The sequence below is a fragment of the Linepithema humile genome, chromosome 3, assembly GCF_040581485.1.
Source record: "Linepithema humile isolate Giens D197 chromosome 3, Lhum_UNIL_v1.0, whole genome shotgun sequence".
NCBI lineage: Eukaryota > Metazoa > Arthropoda > Insecta > Hymenoptera > Formicidae > Linepithema > Linepithema humile.
Window position 1 is genome coordinate 5,710,404 of NC_090130.1, and position 25,632 is coordinate 5,736,035.

The 25,632-nt window shown below is 46.2% G+C and overlaps 1 protein-coding gene across 6 annotated transcripts in view; it reads right to left on the minus strand.

The window, feature by feature from the left end:
* LOC136998542 (uncharacterized) overlaps window positions 1-25,632 on the minus strand; it is a 236,027-nt gene that overhangs the window by 42,835 nt on the left and 167,560 nt on the right. For 2 of the 6 annotated variants that reach the window (XR_010889118.1, XR_010889117.1), the window contains exon 8: window positions 8,144-8,262. The exons of 3 other annotated variants lie outside the window; for them this stretch is intronic. The gene's annotated coding sequence lies outside the window, so the exon portion shown is untranslated. Of the gene's footprint in view, window positions 1-6,154; window positions 8,263-25,632 lie in introns of those variants that run through there. One more of the 6 variants, XR_010889115.1, reaches the window with a different exon arrangement.

The window sequence follows — 25,632 nt, forward strand, 5'->3', positions numbered from 1 at the left end:
AAGATTGCGAGGGAGAACTGTCTGCTTGCCATTCTCCCATTCCATCTTCTCTCACTCTCTCTTTCTCTCTCTCTCTCTCTCTCCCTCTCTTCATGTTCGCGCGTAGACGGGAGAACATAATCCGGCTTAACCGATCGGAGCCGTGGCGTATGATGGCACGTGCACTAAGGGGATGTTTGTCATTGCTCGTAGGCCTCGCATCTTGCGCTATGCGTAATTGATTTCGCACTGGTCCGTCTGGCGGCGGTAGGAAGAGAACGAGTAGAGACATCCTTGTCTCCTTTCGAATTACCTCGCGACACGCAGCCGTACACTTGCCAGAATAAACGACTTACAGCTTGTAATGAACTTAATGTCATACAGGAATCTCGCAATGCCATCCTCATTGCGTGATGTTCTCTCCGCTTTACAAGACTAATTAAAGCCATATTTATTGCAGTGCAAAGTGTATATATATGATATTGCGATAATTTACTATTTTCTTTAGTTTCTCTATAGAATAATCAACAAGGTAATTAATGTAAACGGTAAAATCAGCGATTAAATCAGTGTTGTACAAAACATAGCAAATTTTGCGAAATATGCAAACGAAGAAGCTGGCTTGTTCCAAGAAGTATGAGCGTAACTTGGAGTACGTCTGCCACTTTAATCAGAAACGACGTGCACTGTGCTCTCGACGGTGGTCCAGGACGTCCGCCGCCGCGATCGCGTGCGCTCGCACGCTCTCTCAGAAACGCTTAGATCCCGCGCGACAAATTCTGAAGCGCGCCGCTTCGTAATTGCGATTTACGACTGCGGTCCTCACTCTCTTACCCGTCCCCGCCCGCCGCCGCTCCTTCCTTCTCCTTTCCAGCGGGTCGAGCACTTAATGGCGTGTTGAATAACGGATTTATATACGGGGCCTGAAATACGCGCCAGGATACTCGCGATACGCGACGGACGTGTTTACGACGCCGAAAATACAAATTGCACCATGCGACCATCCGCGCGGCTGCGATATTGCGCTCCTCGGGACATCGCAAAAACGATCCTTCCACTGTGGATTCATAAAAAGTGAAACACCGCCCCCTACATGCTTCATTAGGCCGATAGGCCGATGAGAGAGAGAAAGAAGAATAAAAAAAATAATGCTGAACCGAGTTCCTTGTTAACGACTTTCAAAAGTGTGTTACGTCTGGTATATTCGGCTGTTGTAAACAACTTTTGTAAGCTAATCACAGATATAAATAATAGGACGGACGATCCGTCTGGCCAGATAATCATAGGTTGCGTTGCGGCTATTTTAAGAAATTTAATTTCGTTTGAAAGCGGTATGTGTATCTTAATACGATGCTTTTAATGTAGCGTTTATTTGCATAACCGCTCAAAACTCCATCATGGACTTCTTACGAGATTCCCAAAGATATACGTTCATATTCGTAAATATACAAAAATTTCAATCTAAATAATTTCAAGACGTGATGTTTTGATATAACGAAAAATTGATTTGATTATAACGCGGCAATAATGCCAAGACATTCGTGGCCGTTTTGCCCAAGATACAATCAATCCTCGTTTTTACTAAGAATGATGAATGCTTATGTATGGGGATCCGCCTATTGAAAAAGCCGGCCTCCAGCTGCGTATGGCTACCATCCAGACTAGAGCGTAAAAGAATAACCATAGCTAACACGCGAAACATCAACGGTTTCTAAATCATATATACATGCACCACATAATTTATATGTCTCCTTTTTTTGTCATAGCTAGAATCATAATTCAAATAAGTCCCTCAATAAATCTACCCTCAATTATAGAATGTCAAACGAATAGAAAATATCTCGAATTTAAGTAAACTTAACATTGAATATTTAAATGAAAAGATATCCTCTTCCCACGGACATTTTCTTTGCGGCGCAACCCACGCGAAAAAAGTAACCAAGTAACAAAAAATGTAACGACTTATCACATAGACATCTCGCGAGCTTCGAGTACTCGTCGCTTGAATAAAATGTCGAAAAACTCAGACTCCGATCGCGCGTGGCTGCGGTCCAAGCATGTAGGAGCAATCATCGGCACACACGGCCGCCGTAAGTTCCACACGGAAGACATAGCGAGGGCATGCGGAGTAAGTCGGTAGAAGTCGGGAGGCGAAGCATAAGAGCGGAAGCATCGGGCACACGGGAGGAGGATGAGGGTCGGGTGGACTTGCCGGCGTGTACTTGGCAATCGAAGGAAGCGATAAACCACGAAGACAATGCGAGTCCTCCATTGTCGGAGCCACGGAGTCTGGGGTGGAGAGCTCTCCTCGGAGCAGATGAATGCTGGCAAAAGAGAGAGAGAGAAAGAAAGAGAGGGAGCAAGAAAGAGAGAGAGAGAGGGAGGGAGAAAAAGAGAGAAAAAGAGAGAGAGAGACGATGCGGGGGGCAAGCAAGAGGATACGAGAGGCAACGTCGCGAAGGTCCGCGCAAAAAGTAAACCGACTACCGGGCTCCTAGTCCTATTGACTAACTTCAGCATTCACCGCCGGTTGCCCGCTTCCACCGCCGCTTTCCTATCCTGCCTGCCCCTCCCCCTTTCCCCCGCCATACAGCGCCCTGTCCTCCGCTTCTGCAATTAATTAGCTCTCGACCACGGCGATCGGGCACGCCGATGTTCGGCGAACTTTTAATCCCGACCACTCGTGACTCCCTCCCCCCCCCTTCCGGCTCCCTCGTCATCGTATTCCGCAGAATCCGCTAGGTCTTGTACTCTTTCTACTTCTTCTGCATCCTCGGCGTCGTCCGCTCCTCCGGCCGTCGTTCCGCCCACCCCACTTCTGCCAGCGCGCGCGCGGAACTCTTTCTTCGGAGCCGCGCCGCGTATTTCTTCCAGTCGCACCGCACGACATGTGCTCATCCCACCGGCTCGCTTCTCCCAGATACGCTTTTTGCACGGAAGACAAGCAACCTAAAAATCGAAGTCACATCCGCGTAATTGTGGAACGCAATTTTTTGCCGCGTCCGAACATCGATCACGATGCGGGGATTATAAAAGTATTTCGAGAGAGAGCTTCTCTATAGAAAGTCGCGCGTACAAGCTTGAACTATTTCAATATCGAATCCAAAGTCTAATACGTGTAAGGTGAAATAAGAATAGATGCTAGTTGAAAAATTGATGTTGAATATTTTCATAGCATAGTGTTTTTCTCGACACTTGACGTCACAGAGTATTTTGGGAAGTTTTACGTATTTTTTACTTTGTGTATCAAATTGAAATATATATTTTTTGCTCGTAATGATAATTGTAAAATTTTTTATTAGATTGACAAAATGTAACTTGATTTTTTTACAAATAATTTTTAATGAATTGATAAAAATATTTTAAGTATTAATACCAATTCTTAGCATTATATCATGCCGAATTCAATTTACGGAAACAAATTGCGAATAATAGCGAGTAATATCGAAATATTTTTGGGCGTAATGCAATTAAGCCCAACTGGTCCATCATGCCATTGTCCAGGCATCTCCGGGAAAGTGCCGACCTATTCTCAGACCGAAAGAATCTATCGATTATCCCCAGCGAGGATCCATTTGATGCCATTTTTCGCTTCTTCCTTCGAAGGAATCTTTCGTCCTCCCGACCGTATAAATGATTGTCTCCGTCTGCTCGCTGCTACCGCAAGCGTTTTTCTCCCCCTTCCTATACTATCCACTCTCCCTTTCTTTCCCATCTTTTTTTTCTCTTCCTCTCTCGAAAAGATTTAAATCATATAAAAAATGTACAAAAGAAATATGTAAAAGCGGTTAAAATTAAAACATTAGTGTGACAAGGAACAGATTCACTCACTACACGCATAATACCGCGCGATGTAACATATTAGAGCAGAATTTTTTTGATTTAAATCGTTTTTAGATATAATTTTTAATATTTTTCATGTAATCTAATCGTTTTCCTTCCTTCTTTATATCTTATCAAACTGAGAAGAGTCTAAAGTTGAGATCAAAAGGCTTTTCGTATATTAGTTTATAATAGTTAATAATTTATATGCTTCAACAACCGTGCGTTTCTGATTCTTATTGCTTTCTCTATCATTGTCCCCTCACCACACAACCCATACCAATGTCTCGGACCCTCCGTCATACGGATTTGTCCTCGACGATAATCGACGGGCGGATACCGGCAGCGCTCGCGCATTATCAATCCCGAGTAGAATCCCGACGACAATCGCTGCCACCGCCACAAGGATGTGCTGCAAGAAAACCGCTGGAAAAACACGTCTGTGCGTTCGAGAAGATTTTCCGTTCATACTGGGAGACGAAAGGGGGGAGGATACCGCGAAACGGGGAGAAACAGCGGCGACGATGGCGATGGCAGCGGCCCGAGGAAGATGGCTAAGGGAAAAAAAAAAGGTAAAACGGTCGTTTTCTTGCGGAAAATATGATTCCCTTCCGGCGCGAGACGTTGATCGAGAATCCCTCGATTAGGAGGATTTCCTTTTCCTTTTTTTCCCGACGTTTCTCTCTCCTCTTAAAGGAAAGAGATTTCTCGGCGCCCGCTACGCGTGAAGTTGGTAAAAGGGAGGCGGAAACGAGCCATTGGCAACGTCCTTGCAACTATTCCGCGCGAGAAAGGGCAGAAACAGAGAGAAGACGAGGAAGGAGTTTATATTCCGTTGCTGAAAAATACCGTCGCATTGTGGTTGCTCGTGAAAAGATGAAAACTTGAGGGAAAATGTAGCGTGAGCGCTCATCCACAATGGCGCGAAGCGATTTATGGCTGTTATAACTCAAGTATACGCTAACCAACTTACCGTCATCAAGCGCCGATCGCACGATGGCGGCAGCCCCGAAGGAGACAAAGCGTCCATGCTCACGCGACGAGCGCTTATCGCGTGATGTGTGAGTGGTATCATCTTATAGTTTTCACCTTATATTAAACTCGATAAAACTTGCCCGGCTCGCTGCCTCGAAAATTTGCATTAAATTTTTCTCACGGTTTATCCCGCGTGTTCACGCTTCCACCTTCGAAGAAAAAGGCGCGAAGTGTAAAGTAGAAAATTACGATTCCGTTTCACAATTTGCTCTCCGCGCGTACAAAAGTAATTTCTCAAATCCGTAGACGTAGCAATTATAACATTTTTTTCTCCCGGGTGCGGAGAAACCGCTAATAACTCATCGCGCGGAATGGAGCATTAGCGAATGCTCTCCTCTCAGCGAAACGCGTCTTCTTCTGTGAGAGCCTCGCCGAAAAGAGCGTCCGGAGTGAAAGAGAGAAAGAAAGTGCGTGTGCAAAGACGAAAAGAGGAAAGAGAGAGAGAGGACTCTCGTCCTCGTTCGGGTTCCCACCGTCACGAAATTGCGAGGATGACCCCGGAGGTCGCAGGACTAATGTATGCGAACGTACAGTTCTTTACGTGCTCGCCCCACCACTCCGCCGTCTTTCCGCCGCTCTTCCTCTTTTTCTCGGGATTTCTTTCGTCCTAACTGCCGGTTCTCGCCGCATATGTATAAGACGTGTTCGATGCACTCCTCTACAAGCTTTCACGCCTCGCGTTCCTCTGGTAACTTTAAGTAATCGAGCCTTCACGTCGACGTTGTTGAAGTAATTCACTCCGAAAGGAGAGTTTCGTAACGAGTTTCACATAGTAACAAGAAGAAATCTTGTTTGTTTCAAATCTCCAATTAACTCTATGTGATTCTAAGCGCTTCTTCGGGCCTTCAAAATTCATAACTGCTTAATTTAAATTTCCGAAAGTAAAATAAAAATATTAAGATTTTAATAAAAATACAAGATTATTGATTTGTTGTAGAAGAATACTAAATATTTTTTGAACACGAATGTCTGCGGCAAAAAAGCAGAATAGAATCACGAATATCTATCTATCCATCAACGCTCTCCCACTTGCCTCAACCGCTCTGCATCAAGCCTAATTTTCCGGGCCCCGCTTTTAAGCTTTGTGCGCCGGCGATCGCAACGTAAATGCACTACGGCAGCCGCGTAAACGACGTGTCATAAAGCGACGAGTCTGATCCAGTCTGCGCGACCGCATCGCGCTCGTTTCGAACGCGCCGCACGATTATCTCTCGCGCATCTCGCGTAACACAATTTGTAACGGCGCGGCGCGGCGCGGCGCGGTTCGCTTCCATCACGAGCGGGCGAGGCGAACAAGCGCGCCGGTCACTTTCCGTGATTAATGACGAGGTCCGATGATTTAGTGCCTGGTTACGCACGCGTAGTTGGCTCACGCGCGTGGCGATGATCGCGTGACTCGGCGGAAGAAGCATCGGCGAAAAACGCCGAGTCGATAACATTAACGATTCTTCCGCGCACGATGGTGGTATCGTTCGTCAAAGGACTGGTCCCAGGATCGTATCCGGCCGATGGCAATGGTGGCAAATTACCGGTGCGCTTTTGGAGTCCGATTTCGTGGTGAATTCGTTACGGTAACGTTAGCCGATCTTATCGGAATTGGATCACGAGCGTTTTTGTTTTTCGATCCGCGTCGCCTCGATCCGATTACTCGCTTTCGACGCGACGCAGAAGCGAGGCGTATCAAGTGTATAATGAGCGTTTAATTAAATGAATACCTACAAGGCACGCGTTTCGAGGGACCGGCAGTTAAATGAATTTTGCGAGAAAAGAAATCGCCAACATCTTTAAAACACTCAAGATGTCTACGCAACATTACACTTTCCACTCGACGTTCCCTGCCCTGTTAATTACCGCTTCGATGATCGTGCTTTTACATGTCGCTTTTTCGAAACGTCACGGGCGTTCCTCGTTATTACAGGATGCTTCGTATGACGAAGGATGACGGACGTTACTCGCTAACTTGGCGCAGTCATTTATCAGGGGAGCGTTTCAATGCTAGAAGGGCGGGTTAAAGAAGTACCGCTCGCTGCGAACCGAGCGTTCCCCGTCGTTACTCATCATCGTCGCGCAGTCTTGAAACAGTCGTCAGCTCGCTACCGAGATAAAGCCAGTGACGCGCGAGGTGGAACGCGAATTCTGCGGCAGTATCGCGGGAAACAGTATATAACGACGAGCGAACGTCGTTCCGGATTTTGCCGATCGGCTTAGCCTGAGCCACCGTGAGCCCGGTCGCAGCTGTCGTCCGGAAAGCGGAAACTCACCCTGTCGTACGGAATCCCAGCCAGCGCTCCTGTTGCGACGCCGTCATTACTTATGCAAGCCCCACTTACAGGCCGCCCTGAAAGCCGCCCCGCCTTCCGTCGAAGAATGCGGTCCTCGGTCCCGGTGCGCTCAAACCCTTGCTCAAGGTCGGTCCTCCGCGGAAAAGCGCTCGCTCTTTTCCCCGGGCTTTCCACTTGTTTTCGAATGTCTCGAGCGCGACGAATCCGCGCGCGCGAGCGGATCGGGAAAGAGCTCTCCGCTAAACAGATGCCATTAAGCGACCCTCGCGAAAGCGGAGGAGACGCTGTATCCGGCGATGTCTAGCGCGCCGATCGGATTTCAAGGTAAAAGTGACGCAGCTGCAGCCTCCCCCGATTGCAGTGAATTAGTTATTTCCCTGGGACGGGTAAAACACGGAATGACAATGAGAGCGTCGCGGCCGCGTACGTACACAAGCGAGTAGAGTGCGCGCGACGCGGGGATTTAAGGGAGAACGCTTAACAACGAAACTTACTTTCCATCCGAAAAATTCCATCACGAGGGCGCCTCGCCGTGAAAAAGGAGCGGACTCGAGAGCTCTCGTCGACAGCGTCTGAGTACTCCGTTCGAAACACCGGATAATAATTCCGGTAATCATAGATCGACGATAATTGCCGAAGCGTGTAACAGGAAACGAGCCGGAGATCAAGGAAACGCATCGGCTCTTTGTTCCCGATGCGCACGTGTTCGCGCTTATACGTCCGGTTTCTCCGTCGCTGCCTGAAAACGAAACGATTCCGAGCCGCTAACGGATAAACCGACTCCATAGCCACAAAGAATCGTTCTTAACGACTGCTCGACGGGCAAAACGAGGGCGCACACGCGGTTTACATCGCCTTCTTGCCCATAAAGTCTTAATTGGTCGACCTCACGGCACTCGTTGCCAAGAGGCAAACCTCTTCGTCATCGGAGAAACCCTCTCTCTCTTCCTCCTCACGCGTAGCATCGACTTTTTCTTCGCTTTTTAAATTATCTATATGCTCGCTACACATGCATATATGCGTACCGTCGTTCCGATGAAATCGCTGCTGCAATGTTTGTAACAAGTATCTTCTTTCATATTATGAATGTTCATGTCCAACGAGCATCAAAGTATCGAGCCGAAGTTTGTAATTAATTCACGATCTGTAAAAATAGAAATACAAGTAGTCACTAACGTTGCTTCTACCGCGATCAATGATACGCCGTAAGACAACTCGATCGCGTGACACTACGTCGCGATCGTCTAAAGTATCAGCGACCCGTTTTACGAGGCAGGCTTTTGCTTCTTTTTTTTTTTTTTTTTTTTTTTTTTAAGACTTTTTCATGTACTTTTACAGATGTTACCGCCCAGCGAAGAGCGAATATGGAAATGTGTCGTTGAATAATAAAAAGAACAAAGGTGCGCGCTTGTCATTTAATTTAATACGTGTAATACGCCGTCGACAATGTTTGTGCGATTTTATTGCTGTGAAAATTAACTGGAAATTTTGCTGCATTTTGTGATTTATGCGCAAATTAATACAGAAGCATCTGATATAAAAAATGTATAACGTATTTACACAGCTTCATGGGGAGGCCATTAATCTTGAACGAAATCCATTATGGACATTAAAGATGGACATTGTCAAAAGTGTGCATTAAATGTCCAAGTATCAGATATTCACTGGATATCGAATAATTATCACAGGATTGGAAGTTGAACATGATTACTGACTATATGGAAATGTTAACGATTTCCCAATTAGACGACACAAATTTACACGAGTAATAGCTTTTCAATAAATACGTCTACGTACGCTCGTAGAATTCTTTTACGCGGAATCATGAATCATAGCCTGTTTAAAAATGTATACGCGCATATATTTTAACCGCGCGGCGATGAACGCTGGTTACGTCCTACCAATAAAGTATCCGATAATTTATGCAAATGAGAAGTACCGAGAAACGTATTAAATATTGGCTCATTTTCACGAACGGAAGTGGTCGAAATAAAGTATGCACTTTGGCTCATCCATCCGAGCGACGGGCTGCCATTAATACCAATCGCCGATATATAGCGCGCGACGGAGATCAATATTGCGAACAATATACCGCACATCCCTTCCTGTCTCTTCGTGGATAATGGCGACTATAAAATTAAAGTTCCATCCCTCGGCGCGGCTTATTACCCTTCCCCCCTTTATCGTAAAAATTTCCTCTCTCATTACCGCCATTTGCTTCATTCCGCAAATGATTGCATTTTTTTTCTCTCTCAATAGCGATAGTTCCGCGACACCCTATAATCGATAGAACAGACTTGTTAGAGCAGCGCAAAAAAGTGTTCAGGGAACAATAGAACGTTCTGAGAGGTAAAGCTGCTATTTTTGCATTACGAATAATAGTATTAGTTTGACAAGTTTGAGAACGAGAAGCTGCGAACTTTGGCGAGTTTCTCGCCAAGACGTTTTGGAGTCTTAAGTTCCACGATCTCCTCCACCGTGCATCTGCGAACGAGAGCCGCGACGAATCTGATTAACCTGAAAATCAGGCACCAATTTTCAAAGTTTTCGTACGCAGTCATCGTCCGGCCCGATGAGAACGTTCCACCTGCTACATCGCGCGACTCCGTCGCTTGGTGACAAAAGTTGCATGCCATTGTTTAAGTTTCACAAAGGAACACTGGACAGTGGGAAGGGGAAGACATGAGGAGGAAGAAACGAAAGAGGGATAGAACTTTCCTGGACGGTCGATCGTACGGATTCTTTCTTCCCGCTTCTTTATTCTGTCGACCGCAGACACCGAGGCGTATGATTCATAAGAGTGCGATCTACAGGAGGGTTCGACTTTCTTCCGTCTTCTTTCTTTTTCGCACGGGCTTCTCCCTTACACACGGAACAGATCGATCCCGTCGATCGCAAGTTTCGGGATCCCCGTAAACAAGCCCGGGCGATATCGCCGCGGAAGTCGCCGCGGAGGTCACCGAGGGAGGAAAGGTGCCGGGCGATAAGGGCGAGACGAAGGCGAAAGACGGATGAAAAATTCGTAAACGCAACTCGCGCGGCACCATGAATATTGCATTACGAGCGGCGGTCAGTACGTCCGACGCGGAGCGCGCGCGCGAGAGGTTCCTGAATTATTCCCGACGTGTCTCACTTCCCGGCTGGAAGCTACACCGTCGCCGAGGCTCCAATCTTGCGGATACGCCGCCGGGGCGTCGAAGCGCACGCACCGGGCGTTTACATCGCGCGTGGATTTTATGGTGGTCGTTTCCTTCGGCGCACGCGGATAGTACGTTATTCGGCGCCGAATCGCGCGCGACCGCGCCCCCCGCGTCTGACCGTCCGACGCGAATGCACGGCACGTCCCCCAGCTTTGTTAGCTCGGGATTTTTAATTATCCCCGCGACATTCCTATCTACCGTATGTATCCGTGAAGCGCAAGCCACGGGAGATAAAAGAGGATATCTTACGTCGGATGTGCTCCCTTGAATAAAATTATTCGGAGATAAAATAGCGGTCGCTGTTAAATTCTGGTCTCATATCGTTTTTAAAATTATATAACGGTGTAGTTACGCAAAATCATGCGAATCAGATTTGCGAGTAATTTTCCTAAAAATGTTCAAACCTAAATAAAAACATGGCGTTAATGAATTTAGAAGAGTGCGGGACCACCTTGAATTGTCTTAAACTGTTTGAACAGTGTCGTATCGTCAGCATGATAATTTTGATCAATAGGAAATGAACGTATGTACAGAGCAAAGGGGATACGCAGACGTTGCTATATGTGCCGCCATTAATTCCGTTCAATCGTGATAAGCTAAAGTCAATGTGTGCGGACAGTTGTGTCAGACATTAGGGTCGCTTACGCATGAACTGTCTGCGCAATTATATGTGATGCACGGCAAACTCGCTATAGTCTCGGTAATGGTCGACCAAATCACGGTAGCATGGACACCTTGAAGGGCAGCCGAGACCATTGTGCGAAATTAAATGCAACATCAGGTAAATGTCAGAATGAATGTCGGGACTGCAAGCGTTGCAGAGCCAAAGTGGCTCGAAATATCGTTGTAAATTAAAATGTTCTGCTATTGTGCAGTAATATTATAAAGGTAAAAAAAAAAAGACTATATATCTGCACACCATTTACGAATAAATTTCCAGAGAGGCTTCGTGCTTCTTTCCCATCGCGTCGAGTTACGGGACATTCTATACCCGGTTATTAAGCCGTCCCACGTGGGTCCTCGAGATTCCTCCGTAATCTCCCGATAGGAGACTGCAGCGCCTCGGGATTTGGGGCCCCAGGGGGCCGCCGCTCGCACCGACGAGAGGGGAACGGCGCGGCGGGGAAATAGACGATGCGGATGGCGCGCGGAGAAGGAAAAAAAAAAGTCAGGGAGAAACGACGTTCTCTCTACGACCATTAGGACTAATTTGCGTCAAATCGCATTGGAACGCGACGGCGGCTTTTTCGAGAGGAACGCGGCGGAGGTGCTCCAGGGATGGCGCCAGCGCTCGTCGGCACCCGCGGCGTGTGTGTCCCACGCGTTGCCTACGTGACGTGAACAAATTGTACCAATTTCCTGCGCAAACCCCTCCTTTTCTTACGCATGGCTTGTCCGCCTCGCCGCGCGTGGTCTTAGCGCGTGCAGATTTTATCATCTTTCGAGCACGCATGCATGCACGCAGTTACTTCGATCCTTAACTGACGTGCAGCGATTTTAGGCATCACTGCTACAATGTTTCTCCCTTGTTTTCGATCACGAAACAAGACAAAAATGTAGTTTATTAAATAACTTTCATATTTTTTTTATAAGCATTATGAAAACTATTTCACAGACGGAAACGAATAGAATTTGTTTCAGTAAACTTTGACTTTGTCACGCGATAATTTTCTATCATAAATAAGCAGTGCTTATCGCATTGATAAATAAGCGGATGTTTGCAAAGAGACAGAGAAAATTTTTAATTGCAAATTCACCGTATCGGTAATCATGCTTGTCTCGCGCTCGCTTATCACGAAGCTCTACGCGATATGAAGATTGATGCGATAATTCCGCTGTAATACTATGCGCAGTTTGGAATTAAAGTTTTAATGGCGTATCATTTCGCGAATTTTGCGCTAACAAAGTAAATGATAACCGGGCGCACTAATAAAGGCGCAGCAAAACGGCAGGAAGCGGCGGGTAGGTCCGAGTAATTATGTTAATTCTTTTGCCGCGGCATATAAAGCAAAATGCCCGCGACACGACGCTTAACGGGCACCGCTGATAATCGTTTACTCCAATTAACTTAACCGTCACGTACTCGGCGCAAGTATGGAGTTAAGGAGATTGTAAGACAGGAAGCTGCGTATTAAAATTATGGTCATTAATGGTGTACGTACGCGACGCGTAATTTTTAACCGTTATCTCGAAGGCAGCGGGTATGATTACCAATCTGCCGGGCGAAAGATTGCGCGAGGAAATTGATATGCCACTCCGATCACACTGGTAGTTATTGTCATCTATGGTCGTTATATGTACGTGCGTTGGAAGAGTAAACCGGTTGAGAAATGTCTTCATGGTCTGTCATCAAAATCTCGTGTAAACGGGCTCATGAATCTCATAAAAATTCTCATGGTTACACAAAAAAAAATGAAAGGCCTATAAATGCGTACACATTTTTTAAAGAATCTTTTATGGAAACCCAATTATTAATAACAGCCCACCGCGTTGAGAGAACGTTGCAATCGTACATTCCGCCATTAAAACGGTGTTTAAACGTGTTTAACATTTTTTCGTTAATATATAGAAGGATCGTTTAAACTTGTAATTTCCTGGAAGTAGAACGTACGTCGATTTGGAAAAATTTCTGCTGCTCGTATTACGGAGCGAGAAAGAGAAAGAGAAGAAGAACATGTTTTAATGCGTCATTTCCTTTCTTGGAGCTAGTTACAACGCACAGTAGAGAAAAAAACGCACATTTCCTCGAACGTTTTCGACAAATTTTATTTACTGGAAAAGATTTTACGATTATCAGAACGAGACAGCATTCTGCACCATCGCGCGCGCGTCCTCGGATAGCTGTAAAGTTTACGTCGCTATAAAGCGCGCGAGTGAATCTTTTTTATCGACCATTTCTATCACACGCTAGCGCGAACGAGCATAAATGTAGAGAAGAACGGAGAAATAGAATTTTTGCAAAATTTATTAGTCGCACTATGCATATTGCATTCGAGAAAGAGCGTGGGCGATCGTGCGTGAAAATTTGCTGAATTGGAAACACCTTTTCATGCTGATTTCGAAAAAACTATCGGATCATTATCCATAAAAGTACCGCGAATAACAGTTATAATTTTCCAGAGTAGATTTCTCGCCATGCTTTCTACGCAAATACTTATTTTCGCTAGTCAGTCGCGAGCATTGGTTCGTGACTGCTTTGAATAATTCACTCTGCAACGATCGGAAAAAAAAAAACAGAGCCATTTAAAAACTACGCGCAAATGTGGCTTCGCCGTATGATCGCACGGTCAGGGATTAAAATCCTATTCTAATTGTCTCTCGGTAATTATCGTACAAAGAGAAAAAAGAAAACGAGAAAGGGAGAGTTTCGACCCAGGTGCGAATATCGTCCGTTCAAAGTAGGTGCTTAAAAGATTGCTTTTATATAATGAAGGGAGGTTTTCCCCTAATTTTCCGGCTTTTTCGCTTTTCCGATAGAATCCGGCGCTGCTGCGACCGGCAAGCGTGAAAATTAAATGTCGACCCCTTCGCGAATAACCGCTAGTTTCACAACTACTTTAAACGCGTTGTTTTATGAAGGCGTTTTTCCCCCCTCTTCTAATAAACGACTTCTGCGAACCATTCTTTCCTAGCGCGCGCTTAACGCCAGAAAGATAATAACCTAATGCACGCTGGTTGTAAAACGTAATCTGCGTTATTTAAATCATAGCGCGTAATTTGTTCAGCACCCTCGGCGCGCAAACACGCATATCGCCGTAGATATGCCGCGGATGACACCGGAGACAACGACTCGAGGCACGCGTACGTGTAGCGAGAGAGAGGAACGAGGCTATTCCATTTCTTCTCGGCAATTTCCAATAAATCTTTTGTCCGCGAGACACGCGTTCGTGTCTAGGGGAAGAGAGATACCAGCCCCCGGGAAGAGATTGCGTCTCGACTTCCCGCTGAGAAGGGAGATTTAGGGTCCCCCGACCGAAAATTCGCGCCAGTCTACGCGCGACCCCGGCATTATATTTTCATTTGCGAGGCGCAAATTTCGAAATCGCAAACCGGCGGGACACAATCGCCGCATAATACGTAAATGATAGTCGCGTCCCGAGGCATCCTGGATGGAAAACGCGGCGGGTTCCGGAATTCGCTTCTAGCCATATTTAATATCCCTACGTTCCACATATCTCTGATTTACTAAATGTTACTTTCATAACATTTTAGGCAGCTATTATGTTCGTTTAGGAATGGGAATTTTATGTTATTAATAGATCAAGATAATTACTATTTCGAATTAACGTAACAATGCATTAATATAACAATGCAAGTTTCGCCGAAAAAGAAGTATATTTCCAAGTGCTATAAAAGTTTATATCGGGACAATTGTACAGCTCTCTTTCGTGAAACTTGCAGTGCATTCGCAGATACTAAATACGCAATTCTGCACGTGCCTCCGTACGTAAAAGTGATTCGTTCGTTCTGTTATAGCGACGGGTATTCGAATTCCGTCCGGTACCGTTTCTCGGGATCGTAGAATCCTTCGCACGATCCATCTGTCCGGCATTCGCCGTCTTCGGTGAGGCAAAAAGGGATCCGCAATACGAAAAGTGGTGCAAAAGGAAAGGACCGAGTGCACGTGGAGAATAAGAAAGCGCGGCCTTTAGGGAAATAAATACTAAACACACCTCCGTCGTTCCCGCTTTCCCGGCTTTATTTCACTCGGCCGGATAAAACGCGTTTTTCCGGGCTTTTCGTGAATTCGAAAAGAAACGTTCCCCGGCAGACTGCGTTCGCCCGTTTCGAGAAGGATGTACGTCTTATCGAACGGAAACGTCGAAACCACCGTGAAAAGCGTCCATTCTCGACACGGCGAAGTGATAAAGTTCGCTGATATCTCTCTGGAAACTATGTTTCGCGCCACAACTGTGAAAAGTGTGTTATCGACAGACGATCGTTATATCTGTGAGTCGAAGTTTCCCTCCGCAATTTCTGAAACGCACGGCGGGGGGTGGAAAAATCCGCGGATATGGGAAAAAAAGAAGCAGACGACGGAAAAAGGAGGAGGGAGAGAACGAGAAAATCGACGACAGGCGTCGGGTTTGTTATACTCTCGGATGTAAATTCACCTACCTCACTCCTTTGTCCGATGGGGACCAAGCGGAGAAGTTTGAACGTTAAGAAACTCATAATCAGAGCGCTAAAAGCCGTAGGAGTACCGACAAGATAAACACGAACGCGAATGAGATCGTGATTAAATTTAAAGGGTCATTGTCTTCTATTACGACGCTGTCGCAATCGCGAACTTTGTTAATAGCCATCGAAGTATTTGTATCTCTTACATTATAAGAAGTGATATTATCGAGCAAACTTAATCATGTTTATGTGTCATTTTAATGTACATTGCTTCCCAAAATTATGAGTTTCATCCACACCTTCTACATTTTCGCCCAACAGAGTTCAGTATAGTTGCCGCCGCAAGATCAACGCCCAACGAAAGTAACACAGTCCTCACAATGGACGGACACGGAAACGCCTGGTTGTGGTACAAGACAGGTGGACAAGACAGGCGTGGTCGGAGTGAATATCTGCCGGTGGACCTACGAAGGACGGGACGAAACCGAGCGCTCCTTGTCACGTCGTTCATGATTACGGTAACAATCGTCCTTCATCCGCGACAGACCGCGTCGCGCTTGAAGGTTACTCTAATGGTTCGCACTCAGCCGCGCTACTATCTCGAAGCAACAAAGGGAGTCCGTTAAAATGGCCGTGGAGGAATACACATCCGGCGCATGGAGAGCGCACATCTTCCGAAAGAGGTGAAGAAGATGGCAGCTGCTGGGGCGAGGAGGGGAGAAGAGGGCGACGATTTTCAACGAGTATGCCGAAAGCTTTTATCGAACGACGGAGACAGGCGGTCGGAGATGTAGAAGTAGTTGTCCTACCTACATGCCGATATTATTCTTTCAAGGAACTTGCAAACCGACGCCTTCATCACCCGCGCTTTCACGCTCTGGCACTCGAATATAGAAACACGCGCATCCGCGCCGGTAAAAACCAGATGCGGTGCATCAATCGTCGATTGATAACAGGAGCTGTCTATAAATAATCATTCCGGTGAAATAGATTTTCGCGCACGGCGCACGACGACACGATTTGAACGAAGCATTTGCTATATTTGCAGAAAAGATTTCCCACGGGCAAATTTACGATCCTTTGCTACTCGCTCTCGTGAGAATTAATATCTTTCTTGTATTGTCACTTCGATAATAGAAGTAATATGTTACGTTATGGTACAAAGAAATATTCAAGCGTGTCTTTTTAACACTTCTATTAATACATAATCCTCGGAAAATGTGTTTAAAAAATCATTTTTAACGCAAGTTATCGCAGTTTCCATTCTTTACTGACATTTTGCAAGTTGTAATCGTCAAACTTGTCTCATATCCTGTGCGAAATAACCGGTACAATTGCTCGCTCCGTCAACAAGAGCTTGTCCCGATGTAGCTATATCGATTGCGTTATCCGAGTGGAAACAGACACTAGCTACGTGCTCCGCTTGCGATCTTTAGACTGAGTAGCTCGATTAAACGTGGGAGGCGTTTCTTCTCGGATTCCATTCGACGCGTGGTAATGACTGTAAGGACCGTCGTTTCCTGACTGCCGAGCTTCGAGAACTTATCTCGTCCCTCGACTCCGCGACGAGAGGGATGAAGGGAGAGGAAGAGAGAAGAAGAGATCAACGACGGCGTCGCTACCGACGAGATTAATCGACGTCCCGTCGACGTCGTCGTCTTGGTTTTATCGCTCCAACTATACCGCGTCAGATCCGTTCGAACGCTTTGTCAAGTAGAAGTTTTGGCAGCGGCAGTGCGTCCCTCGTCTCTACGGAAATGGAATATCGCCGATTCGGCTCTCGTGTCAGCCACGGTGAACTTTCTGTACTTTCCGGCCAACTGCTAACGATTCCTTCCACTCCGGCGAGCAACGAGCGCCGCTGTCTTTGTCTACGACACGGGCCCGACGTTCCGTTTCGCGAAAGGCTTGTCGTCGTACAAACGAGAAATGTTACGTTTATTCGAAAATCAAAAGGCATGAATTGTGCTGAAACGCAGAACTCTCGAATTAAATCAGAATCACCGCTTTCAGGATGCTACCTCGTCTCGCTAATGCGCTTCGGTAAATTTACGACGTTCGAATCGATATAAAACGATATACCCGCCTATCAGAGTTCCGCTCCGCTGGATTATTTAACGCTTCCCCCTTGAGATGATGACGTCATTTCTTTTTTCCGCTAGGCAACTATTCTGACGAATTACCGAAAAAGAAATGCCATCGACGAATCTCATTATCTTTCCACTTAGTAAAATTACCATATTTCGATCGACACAATTCCTAGAATGGCGTAAGCCTTGATCATCAGCGCATAAATATTCTCTTAAATAACGCCCTCCTCACAAAATAAAAGCCTAGGGAGATGATGGAGTCAAACAGTGGAGTTACGCAACGCTGAAAACGAGGCGGAGATTTATTTTCATTCAAGACAAAAAAAAATATATATATATATGCAACATTTCAAAAAAATAAAACTTTCTTTCGCTTCAAACGCAATAGCTCAACTTTCAAACAATTATTCTCGAAGCTGTGTTCCTTCCCGTCGATGCTCGGAGAGAAACGGTCTTATCCTTCCTCTCGTTCATCGAAGATAGGTAAAAGCGACGATTTTATTGAATGAGGAGGAACAGTTTCTGGCGCTAAATCACACCGCGGGTAGTCCGACCTTTCCGCCGGAAAGGGCCTCATAACTTCACGCACCCAGCCAACCTCCCTATCCGAACACCCCTTTTTACCGCGGCTCAAACCTGCGGCCTCGCCCTTTCCATTTTCTCAGCCCCGGAACAGCCGGGCACATGAAATATTAACTTCAGCGCTATTCCGGATGTCGGGGCAGAAAAAAAAAGAGATGAGTAGAGAAGAATGGCGGGACGCCACTCCGACATCAACAATTCCGCCAACACATATTATTGTTATTATAATATCTGATCGTTGTTGTGTCTCTCCTTTGTTCTCCCTGAAAATCTTATTTTTTTCGCGCACGCATAGCGTCACGACACGCACAGACGTCAAAACGATAGAATTATTTCCTCGCAAATGTTCTTTCATGCTTTAATTCATTCGACGTAGAGAACAATTGTCGTTCAAACTTGTCTAATAAATAATTGTTACTAAAAACATTCGAAAATAAATAGACTTATCTTTGATGTAATAGCTAATAATAAATTTTAAATCATTTGCATGTTTCTATCGTAGACATGAATAAGATATCGATGCAAGTTCTAATAAAGTTGTACGAAACAATAACATAATATTTACATTTTCCAATGCGTTTTTTTATAGAAATATAAGAAGATTATATATACAATTTATTATGAACAAAGTAAAAGTAATTATTTGTATCAGTAAAGCAAAAAATTATACAAGCGAACGTGATTACGGCAAAATATACGAGAAATAAGAAAATGCGCGAGCAACATCAAAGTTAGTAAAAATACCGTCTTCGCGAAGTAATCTTGAGCGAAGGAAATTTCCTTCCTAGCCGCTTATTTCTGGTGAATTACCAAAAGCACAGTAGAACTTTTGTCGTAACACGCTCATTCTGACGACAAAATATAACATCCGTCCGTGAATTGCGCGACAGCGACAACGATTCAACCTACGGGCTCGGTCAAGATGCAATTAAATCTGCAAAGCGGACTGCAGTGAATCCAGCCCATCCATTTTAAATTCATGAAAACTTAATGACTCTCCGCTTGAATATGAAGAATGAGGTAAGTGGTAACGCATTTAGAACAGGAAATTAACAAATTCATAACGGTGAATTAGAAAAAGAAAACAGATGTAATCGTAACACTGTTAAGATTTATTCAATTCACACGGTCATTAAAAATAAAAAATAAGAAGCGAAACAGAATTTACTCCAAAGTACACATTGCCGCAGTGACAAATATTAAAATACCACTTGGAAAACTTTTTTATCACTTCCGATTGAGCAATTCAGCTCGAACTGTGACGTCCGCTCGAGAGATTTCACCGCGGAGGTTGCACCGCGGACATCAACGATGAGGTCGCGCGCGGGCGGCCGTTCGGTCAAGTCGCAATTAAATCGGGGGGACGTGTTTCCGGCGGCAGCAGAAAGGGTCGCCGAGACGGATTTTCGAGGAGACAGCGATGGGAACGCGGTGACGCCCGCGGGGTTTGCAAATAAGGTTAGTTAGCGGCAACGCGTGTATAATTGGGACGCCGACGCCGTCAACAACGAGGCCTCGCACATCCCACGGCCAAGTTATAATGAACAGGGGGCTCAAGCCGAGGCCGCACGCGGGACGAGGCGCCGTCTATACCTAGGCGCTTAGCAGACGCGTTGCCGGAGGAGAGAGAAAGCGAGCGGCTTAGCCGCGCTGTTCACGCTTGCATGCGCATCCGTCGCGACGGCCACCGCCGGAACAGTCGGAGACGTCTTTCGCCACCGCGTCGCGCACTCGCGCTTAATCGACGAACTTTATCGAAGTTCGGGGAACTTTCGCCGTCGCTACGAGTGGTTTTCAAGCGGCTGCCGAGCCGCGGAAGAGAACCGGGGAATACCGCGACGCCGACACGGAAGAGAGAAAACGTTAAAGGCGTCCGTTTGCACGCACGCTCGTTCACGCTTTCCTTAAGAGTATACGCCGGTAATTGTGGAATAAAGGCGACTCGAGTTACATCGTCGACGAGTGTGCACTCGTCCGTGACTAGAATGATAATCCGCCACAGCTTCTTCCCGTTAAGGCGACGGACTTCCGATTATACACGAATATAATGGCGCCGTGATCTACGAGACCGATAATGGCTATCATGATTTAAGTGAACGACAGGCCATTTCCGAGAATGCCGGCATTCTTCGAGTAGCGGATATTTCGCTTTGTCTGTGCATTAGATTAATAATACTCCGTATATCTTCAAGCTTAAGATATTTAAAAGCATTATTTTTTAAATGATATTTTAATATTAATCTTTTAACGTTACTTAATATCTTTTTGCTTTTTCACAGAACAGACCATACTCCAATTACACATCCACGAAATACGAAATTACACGCGATCATATAATCAACTTTCTTCTCCGAACGAGCTACGCGAGTTCGAAGAAGCTTTCCGCTTTAGCAGATTGAAGCTTTCTTCTAAGAGCGAGGCTCACCTCGAGAATGGAGTCTGCTTTATTTCACGGGCGTCTCCCGCGACGGACGTGGCGGCTGGGCCGACGGGGGGAGGAGATCGGGGTTCGCCCTCTCGAGACTGGATTGACACTTTAATGAACGAGAAAGACCTTCGGCCTCTGTATCGATTGTCGTGAAAGGGAAAGCGACGAAGAAAAAGAGCCAAAGCGCGCGGAGGAAATCCAGCGCCCCCCCGAGAGGCGATAATGTCTAGTGCCGTGGCGCGTAATTGCCTTCGTTTCGAGTCGGCCTCTATCGTGAGGGCTAGAACGGAGGGCAAAGAGCCTTCAAGTAAAACGGCGTCCGCGATAAACTCGAGAAGACTGCCTTATTACACGAGAGATCGCTTTTGCGAAAGACGTCGTTCGGCGCGGCGGCCGACCGCGCCGCTCCGCGTGAAAGTCGACAGCGCGACTTAATTCGCGGGATTTATTCGCGTCGTATACGTCGTCGGGTTTTACAACACCAAGAAATAGGGAAGTAAGCATGAACTACGGCGCTGGACGGATTAAGGGATCACCCGCCGCCACTGCATCCGGGATGCGAAACTTTATTTTCACACAAGCTTCTTAGCGTAGAGAGAACAGGAGCTTGACAGTAAATATATCAATGGTATTAAGGGATAAATATGGCTTTCGTCGGCGGGAAGAAGAGCGTAGTTAAAAAAAATATGCTTCCGCCATATCGATCCCGACGTCGTCGTCGCCTCCTCGTGATTCTCCGGAGGAAATAATGACGATATCAGTATGATATTTGCACGAAGCTGCAGCGCAAATATAGCACGCTGGTTCCAAACTTCTTCCTAACTCCTACCCAAACCGAGCTCAAAGTTTGCTAACGATAGAGGAGCGGTGTACAGATACAGCGCGCTCCGCGTTACTCCGGGGAACATTTACGACAATGTGTAGTTTCAACAAAATGAATCCGCAGATTTACTCGTTGGAATTAATATCCGCAACAAGCCAAGATCATCGTCGACCGTTATTCCCCTTATACTCCTCCCCCCCCCCCCTTGACTGGAATTACTCCCGCGCCACTCGGCGTAAAATCCTCATTCGTATAAATTATTCGCGTCGGCAATAAAATTACTTAGGCATTAAATTACCTTTGCGTACAAGATCGCGGATTCAGGGCGAGCCGACTTAAAGTGGGAATCGTATAATTTTTACGGACGCCCGGGATAAAGTCGTTTCATTCCCGCTGCGAGAACGTCGGTTTGTTCCCTCTCACTCGGATCGCTGACGCGCGCGCGGGCGCGATGTTCACGATTGGTCGTTGAGCTTAAGGCTTAGCTTTTAAGCTTCCTTACGTACGACGGGCCTTAACACGTCGCGCGCGTTCGTCCGGGATCCTCTTCTGCAGACGCGCACTCGTGAGTCGAGTGAGCGTCTCTCGAGAGAGAGAGGATTGTGGCTTTTCTCGTCGACCTCCATCCCGCTTCCTCGGCCCTTTGCCTTGCACTCGAGGCCGGCGGTACCGGCTGCTGCACCAAGAGCATGTGAAGAGGGAGGGTGTGGACGAGTGTGCAGAGCGAATCGCTTTGCCGTTGAATCGCATATACTTGCGCCCTTTCTATATCCCTCATCCCCCGACAGCGACGACGCTATCGTCCTGTTTACCGGCGTGCAAGGCGACTCCTGAAACGATTCCGTAGCTCAACAAGCCGAACTCTTTGCGGATTCCACGCTACTTCACGAGCGAATATCAACCGAACACTGACTCGTGCAGATTTCAGATATCAACCTGACAAATATCTCAACCGGCGAATCTTTTCAGAGAACACGGGGGTTCGATTCGATGGAGGGTAGTTACTTTACAATTCGCCGCTACATTCTAATAAATAAGGGGAAATCAATATTGAGAAGCCAGGAATAAAAGGTGTTGCTGGATCAAAAGAGGGAGAGCACACGATCAAGAATTACTCGCTAGTCATGCTAAAGAAATCATTGAGTGCTTTTCAATGCCGAAATGTTTCTTCAAAAGATTCACTCGTCAAATACTATTAAAATTAGATGGCTTATTCAATGAGCACTTAAAGCCACATTGATCGCGAAAAAATAGATAAAAAATGTACATATTAAAGGGAAAGTAATGAAATAAATATTTTTATAATTTACAAGGTTAATGTTTACATTACGTACTGTTAATAAATGTAAATGCATTAAAAACCAAACGTTAAGTAAACTAATATACTATGCCACATCAATAAATAAATAATTAAGCAATTATTGAGGAACAGTATTAAACATTTCAACAGCTCGCGGAAGATGTGAAGTCATAAATGAATAATAACATCCATCAATCAATAAATGAGAGATTCTATCGACAAGCTTCTATTAATACCTCATTTCAGAATCTAATTTCAGAAATAACGTTCGTTTATCGGCGAACATCTCAATATAAGTCCACGAAAGGACCTCGAGAATCATTACAATGGCAGAAGAGACAATAATCGTGACAATTGAATCGATTCGCAGTCGCAGAAACGCAGCGGTTGCAGAAAAATTCCCCCTTGTTCCCGACTAGTCGAGTCAAGGTGCGCGGCGGAACAAAGAGACGGCGGTGAAAGCACGCGAGAGAGCGAGACGGCACGAAAAGCAGTCAGTCTCACGAATTTCAATCCGATAGGCACTCCGCGAGCGGAAGGGAAACGTCGTCGGAGCGATTTGTAAGCTGATTTTAATGTCGCGTTTACAGAGCCCCATAGGGCGCTTTGGGGAATCCCTTTTGCCCCTCGTTCTTCCCCGTCTTCTTTCGCCGTCCTTCGCCTCCGTCGCGTCGGCGAATTTCTGCCGGAGGGTCGTTTCACGCGTTTTCCAGCGAAACGCTCCGCTCGCGCGTCTCGCGTTTCCCCGCTCCGTATGACTATACCTGTTATCACCCTTTCGGCTCGCTCCCCGTCACTCCGCTTCGTCATCGCGTCGGTGTTTTTCGATAATAAATCACGTTTCGGGCTTTTCTCGTTCCGCACGACTTCACCTCAGATAAGGTCAACCCCAGGGTCATTAGAGGGTCATTAAGGCGACGCTAATGAATGCAGCGCGAAGGATTGATTTCTCCATGCGCGAGAGCGTCTACTGGTTTGCGGTAGAATCTTTACACTTCCGTCGTTCTGCACTGGAGCGGAGAAATGAATCTAAAGTCTCGCCAAGTTGCTTCGTAATGAGATGGAATTCTCGTGATTTCAAACCGTGTAAAAACTATACCAAAAACCTTCTTATACCTCGTGTAATAGCAGTTAAAATAAAAAATTAAAATTCTCATAAACTCTCTCAATTATAGCGAAGAAGTTGATTTACTTAAATGTTTCCAATGACAAGTAACATGATATATAATCTCGATCGTATCTCAACATACCCTTTATAAAGACAAACTATTTCGATGCAGCGTTCGATAGCACAACAAAGGGCGAAGATAAGTGATAATGTAATATCGACGACACGTCGCCCGTCGTTGTAGCGCGTGGAATGTCAACGACGCAAAGTGCCTTCGATTGCCCCTCGTTCTAACCCGGTGAGCGTTCCCATAACTGTCGTGAGAACGTTTACTCGATGCGGCCTGTATCACGTGAGTTTCCGCCCCGGCTCATTCCGCTCCGCAAGCCAACGCTCGATGGTCTTTAAAGGTCGTCTTAGCCGTAAATCTTTATTGGCGCGCAACCGCGACGGCTCGGCCTGATTTTTCGCGACTTCGCAGACACGCAAGATACGAGAAAAAGGGAAGAGAGAAACGCCTCGAAATGCGGAGGGCTGGAAGAAATTAGATTGTCCCCGCCGCTCGGCTCCGCGCGCTTCCGTCGTTTCGCGGGTCCTCTCGCCGTTTCCACCGCAGCGCTCGCTTTCTTCTTGTTTCCGCAGTCACGCGATCTCTTCGTCCTTTTTTTTCCCTCTTCCTCCTCCGGACTGCGATATTTCTCTCGTTTCGCGACCGTTCGTTTGCACACCGTGCGTCGAATCAACCGCGAGGGACACGGACACCGGTAGGAAGCGCGATGAAACGAACCGTCGAGGCCGGCACTTTGCAGATATTAAAAATCTCGTCGCCATTAATCACTCACGTAGAATCTACCGCTCGGTTCTTTATACATCCGTCGCGCGTTCCGTTTTTTGCATCTTAATGAACGCGCGATAATTTAATCCGACGAATCCGCGCCACGGACGACGCGACGTCGGGCTGAACGCGTTACTTCAATGTCGCCGATTTAAAATTTTGCTACTTTAATTTGACAGTTATTCAATTAAGATTATCTGCAATCTCGGGACGCCGTGACCTCCTCGCGCGGATAGGGTAGCAGAGCGCGGGGTTTCTTCGGAGCTGAAAGAAGTTAAATTGGCTCTTCCACGGTCGTCAGTCACTCCGCTTTTTCGTCATTTCATTTGTCCTCTCGCGTTTTTATTTCCATTTCCAGCGTCACGAAAGATGAGCCCGAGCGATAGAAAATAATTTCCAACGATACCGATATCGTTAGAAAGAGACATTAATCTTCATGTTACAAAAAATACGATATACAATAATTATAGTGACTTTCCCTTCTTAGGTCAATTTATATTTAACGATGAGTAAAGCGTTTCAACTACTCTGATCAACCGCTCTTACATCCATTATTCTTCTATAGTGTGTCATTTCCGTAAATAATAGACTCCAGCTATCACTTATTAATTCCGTGCCATCCTGACTTAATATCGACGGCTACCTCGCGTCTTTAATCATGGAATTACGTTTCAATTTCCGCGAATCTATATCTGTAATGGATATTTTATTTCTCTAATTCTTCACGTCGTGGGCTTCTTCGGTACGATGCCGATCTCCCTCCCGTCGCTTTCATCGATCGCTTTCGTCTCCCGTTTCATCAGGCACTTTTTCAACTCCACGGCCTCCCGCTCGACGGCCGCGTGACTCGTCGGATCGTACTTCCGGCCTGTGAGCGGGGGTGGAGCTGGCCCCTTTACTCGTATTCCGAAACAAAATTGTATATATAGTATGACGAGCGACGCTGGCTCATCGGTTTCCTTGGACTTTCATGAGCGAATCAAGAGTATCGGGATGGCAGGTCGACTTCACCGCACTCCGGCTGCCC